This window comes from Elephantulus edwardii, unplaced genomic scaffold (assembly GCF_000299155.1).
Source record: "Elephantulus edwardii isolate Elephantulus edwardi_28Jun2011 unplaced genomic scaffold, EleEdw1.0 scaffold00195, whole genome shotgun sequence".
NCBI lineage: Eukaryota > Metazoa > Chordata > Mammalia > Macroscelidea > Macroscelididae > Elephantulus > Elephantulus edwardii.
In genome coordinates, this window is record NW_006399945.1 from 5,427,816 (window position 1) to 5,433,404 (window position 5,589).

The 5,589-nt window shown below is 38.9% G+C and overlaps 1 pseudogene; it reads right to left on the reverse strand.

Moving 5' to 3' along the window:
• Window positions 1-243: 243 nt before the first annotated feature.
• LOC102846049 lies at window positions 244-5,424 on the reverse strand (annotated as a pseudogene).
• Between the last annotated feature and the right edge of the window lie 165 nt (window positions 5,425-5,589).

Here is a 5,589-nt window from a genome sequence, read left to right on the forward strand (position 1 = left end):
GGAGTCTCATTGTTTCATTAGGTTTATAAAAATACCTAGTACACAGGAAGTTCTGAATAAAACTATATTAACTTAACAGTCCCTAAGAGTGAGTGAGGATGTAGTCCCTGGAAAAAAGCACATGTTTTTTGCTGATTTTTTTTCCCAATAAAATTAAACATGTTTACAGCTTTTTCTCACAAGAACATCAAAATTATGGAGGAGAATTTAACAGGAAATTTTAAAAAGTAACACATTTTCTTTTCATTTCAATAGTCCTTGGGTAGTTATGACAAAATTCCACTTTTTCCTTGTTTCATTGAACAAGGATTTTGGTCCAAAGTTTTGTTTGGTTTTAGGATCAGCTTCTGCCTCCCCTCTATCAGATTGGCTTCCTCCACGGCCACCACCTCTTGGTGCTTCAATGCTTGAACTGCTGTAGGAATCACGTCACGGAGGGTACTCCCTTTCCATAGAAGAAGGAGGCCCTCATTCTTTTCTGCCAACCTGATCATCGCCACTTGAGTGGAGATCACTTTGGCTGCTTGAGTAACTGTCTCTACTTCTACCACATCTCGTGAGCTGCTGTAATTATCATAGCCTCTGCTTCCACCATAAGATGGTGGGGGCCTTCATGTAGGTAGAGAAAGTACTGTGTGAGTTACCATAACATTCATAGGAATCTCTGTAGGAGCCTCCACTTGGATGATCTGAATAAGCATGATCACGACCATACCCATCTCTATCACTATAGCCTCTGGATGGAGAGACATCACGTGAACTGGAATTACCACAATCACAATATGGTGGGGTGCATAATTTCTTGCTTGTATCCCTAGAATTTGGGTAATCTCTGCTTAAATAACTATCTTTAGCAGAATATCCGTCATCTCTTGGGGACAAATAAACCTCTTTACATGAAAGTTTCTTGGTGGACCTCCATTACTGTCTCTTCCACATGATACGGGTGCTTTTCCACCTATTCCACTGCTGCTTTAAACTAGTCCTGAATGGTTTCCTTTTCACTGGAAGTTGTCCCCAGGAAGAACTCATGTTAAAATTCATAGAATAACCACCATGATACATGTAGCCCCCACATGAAGGGGGTCCCTTGGTTCCTCCACTTCCTCCTCTGCTTCTTGGAGGTGGAAAGGGTCCACGCCTAGCACTTTCAAATGTTGGGTTAGTGGCTTGTTCCTCTTTGATAACTTTTCCATCCAAGGACTTTCCATTCATATCTCTGGCTGCATCTTTGGTATTTCCTGAGCTTTTAAAGGTGGTAAAAACATATCCTATTGATTTGTTGGTTTCTCAGTCTTTCATCAAGAGCACTTTTACAATTTGTCCATATTTGCCAAATACAGCTTTCACGGCCTTCTTTTCTTTCTGTATTGAGCCCTTCAATGAAGAGGTTTCCTGGGTGATCAGCTTCAACTATTTTATTCCTGGCGGTGTGTATTGCAAACCAGATGACTATTCCAAGCGCCTTTGAAGCTCGCCAACTGTCCTTTTGGTGAGGCTCCACACAAGGGCCTGCTGCTGGGTCAGAAGGACTAGTAAGAGAAGCCTCTCACACTGCTGAGCAAGGAGGCGAACAAAAGAGACAGCAAACTTTATACTGATCAGGAATGAGGCTGAAGGACCCAGATCAAAAGGATGGTTTTAAAGCATGCATAACTGCATTGGGACAGAATATGACATTTTATTCCTGAGTTATTCAAGCTATGTTATCATAATTCCAGGAGTCAGTGTGTTGTTGGACAAGCTATATATGCTTTCATAGTGAGAATTTCAGAGAAAGACTTTTTCCTAAATTGTGCCTGATAATATCCAGAGTGTTCAAGAATAGGCTGGTGAATGAAGCAAGTTTAATCCTAAAACCAAAACCAGGCAAAGACATTAACAAGAAAATAAAACTACAGATCAGTGTCTCTCATCAATAGAGATGTAAAAATCCTTAACAAAATGCTGTAAATTATAGGAGACTTTAGCACACCACTCTCAACAAAGGACAGATCAACTCAAAAGAAACTCAACAAAGATACAGAAGAACTATATAATTAGCCAACTGATGTGTCAAATGCATTAATGGCTGATTACCCAATGCAGACAGAGAGTGGGGTGGAGCTTCCCAATTAAAACAAGCTTGGAAGGAGGAGTGGCATCCACTTCCTTAATAGCTTGCCTCTGGAAACCCTATGAACCTGGAGAGAGGATGAAAGGCACCCAAACGTCGAGGACTCTCCTCCTTCATAGGGTCACTGTGAGTCACCTGCGACTCCACGGCACTTAACAACAACAACAGTCTGGTAGATGTATTCAGAGTATTTTACCCAACAAAACTCAATTTATTTATTCTCAAGTACCATAGTATATTCTTTAGAATTAATAATTTATTAGAACACAAAGACAACAAGTAAAAAAATTGAAATAATACAAATATCTTCTCAGACAACAATGTTTGTTGTTGTTGTTGTTATGTGCCATTGAGTCACTTGAGACTCAGAGTGACCCTATGTACAAAAGCTCTAAATGCTATTCTATCCTATGCCAATCTAGCCATCTCAAAAACACTTATTCCCACTGCTCCAGTCACAGAATCGATCCATCTACTTATTCCCACCGCTCCAGTCACAGAATCGATCCATCTCATCAAAGGTCTTCCTCTCCTTCGCCGCCCCTCCACTCTGCCAAACATGATGTCCCTCTTCAAGGATCAATCCCTCCTTGCAACATGCCCAAAGTATGTCAGACGAAGCTTCAGAATCCTTGACTCCAAGGAGCATTCCGGCTTCACCCTCTCCAGGACAAACCTGTTTGTTCCCTAGCAGTCCATGGTATATTTGATACTCTTCTGCAGCACCGCAGCTCAAAGGCATCAATTCTTTTTCTATCAACCCTATTCACTGTCCAACTCTCTGATACATAGCCCATAATTGTGAAGACTATAGCCCTGATCAGGTGCACCTTAGTCTCCAGTCTGACATCATTGCTCTTCAGTGCTCTTGAGAGGTCCTTCACAGTTGACTTTCCCAGTGCAATTTGTCTCTTTATTTCCTGGCTGCTTTTACCAAGAGTGTTGATGGTGGAGCCAAGTAAATGAAAACTGTTAACTTTCTCAATCTCTTCACATGCAGGCAAGATTCTGCTGAAATTATCCAAAAACGTTTGGAACAATATGTCAACAGAGAACTGCCATATGTGCAGGCTGGATTTAGAAGAGGTTGTAGTACTAGGGATACTGTAGCTAATTTAGATGGATCTTGGCAGAAGGCAAAGAATACCAGAAGAATGTCTATCTGTGCTTCATTGACTATGCAAAGGCTTTTGACTGTGTGGATCACAACAAGCTGTGGATGACTCTAAGAAGAATGGGAATCCCAGAACATTTGATTGTGCTAGTGTCAAACCTGTACTTGGATTAAGAGGCAGTCATCAGAACAGAGCAATGAGACACTACATGGTTCAAAATCAAGAAGGGAGTTCATCAGGGATGTATTCTGTCTCCATACCTTTTCAATCTGTATGCAGAACAGATTATCCACAATGCTGGGCTATACGAAGAGGAATGTGGCATCAGGATTGGTGGAAGAATCATCAACAACCTGCATTATGCAGATGACACAACCCTGCTTGCTGAAACTGAGGAGGACCTGAAGCACTTGCTGCAGAAGATCAAGGCCTACAGTCTCCTATATTGACTGAAGCTCAACATCAAGAAAACAAAGATTCCAACCACTGGGCCAATTGGCAGCATTAGTATGGATGGTGAAGAGATTGAGATAGTTAACAGTTTTAGTTTACTTGGCTCCACAAACAGACAATAATGCCATCAAAATTTATATTAACAAGTGGATAAAGGATAAACAACCATCCATTTGGAAGCCAAATAACACCCAGATTGAGCACTATTGAATTGTATGAGAAATAAAAAATGAAATAAAAAAATTACACGAAAATTAAAATACAACATATGAAAGCCTATGAGATATAACTAAGGCAGTCTTCACAGGGCAGTTCACAACAATAGGCAAACACATAAAAAGAGAAGAGCAAAATTAATGACTTACCTAAACATCTCCATCAAATAGAAAAAGAACAACACACTAATTCCACAGAGTCTAGAAGAAAGGAAATTATAAGAACAAGGACTGAAATCAATGGTATAGAAAACCTACAAAACATTGAAACTATCACTAAGCCAGTTCTTTGTTAAGGTCAATAAAATAGACAATTAGCAAAATTAAAAAAAGAAAAGAAAGAGAAGACACAGACAACTCAAATAAAAAATGACATAGGTGACATCACAACAGAACCATTTGAAAGGAAATCACAAATAATAGAATGTTACAAAAAGATATACTTTGATAAATTTAAAAACCAAGCGGAAATGAATGAATTCCCAGAAACCCACAACTTAGCCATATCAACACAGACAGATGTACACAACTTGAACAGATCCATCACAAAAAATTTGAGTGGGTCATAAAAAGATTTCCTCCTAAAAAAAAAAAAATTCCTGGCCCAAATGGCTTTATGGTTGAACATTCAGAGAGCAAATATGACCAATTCTACTTAAACAGTTTTAAAAATTAGAAAATCAAGGAACATTCCCAGAGTCACACTGTGAAGCAAGCATAATCCTAATATATAACCAGGCATATACATTTTCAAAAAAGAAAATTATGGACCAATATTTCTCATAAACATAGATGCAAAAATGTTTTACACAATACTGACTAATAGAATCCAACAGTATATAAAAAATATAATTTGTCATGACCAAGTGGAATTCATTACAGTAAGGATGGTTGAACATAAGAAAAAGAATCACCATGATTCAGCACATTAACAAAGCAAAGAACAAGAACCACATGATCCTATAAATTCAAACAGAAATGGCCTTTGACAAAATTCAACACATTTTTTTAATTAAAATGCTTAATAAAATAGGAATAGAAGGAAATTTCTCAACACAATGAAAAGTATATAAACAAAACCAAGTGTCAATATTATTCTAAAGGGTATTCAATTGAGAAGCAGGACCAGACAAGGTATCTATTACCATTTCTATATAATACTGTATTGGAAGTCCTTGCTAGGGCAACAAGAGAGGAGAAGGATATAAGTGACATCCAAATTAACTGTCACTATATGCAGACAATATAATAGTGTACACAGAGGACTTCAAAGACACACACAGACACACACACACAAAGTTAGATTTGATAGATCAGTTTAGGAGAGTGTCAGGAAACATGATCAATATACAGAACTCAGTAGGATTTCTCCATACCAACAAAGAAAGCACATCAAAGTAGACATGTTGTTGTTGTTGTTATGTACCATTGAGTCACCTGTGACTCGTAGTGACCCTATCTACAATAGTTCTGAAGCCTGCCCTGTTCTGAGCCAGTCTCACTGACTCCAACATACCTACCTCATTGCCCTCGTCACTGTATCAGTCCATCTCATCCAGGGTCTTCCTATCCTGTGCTGTTCCTCTACCCTTCCGAGCATGATATCCTTTTTCAAGGATCAGAAGGATATTCCTGGCCACGTGCTGAAAGTACATGAGACAGATCTTCAAAATTCTAGCCTCCAAGGAGA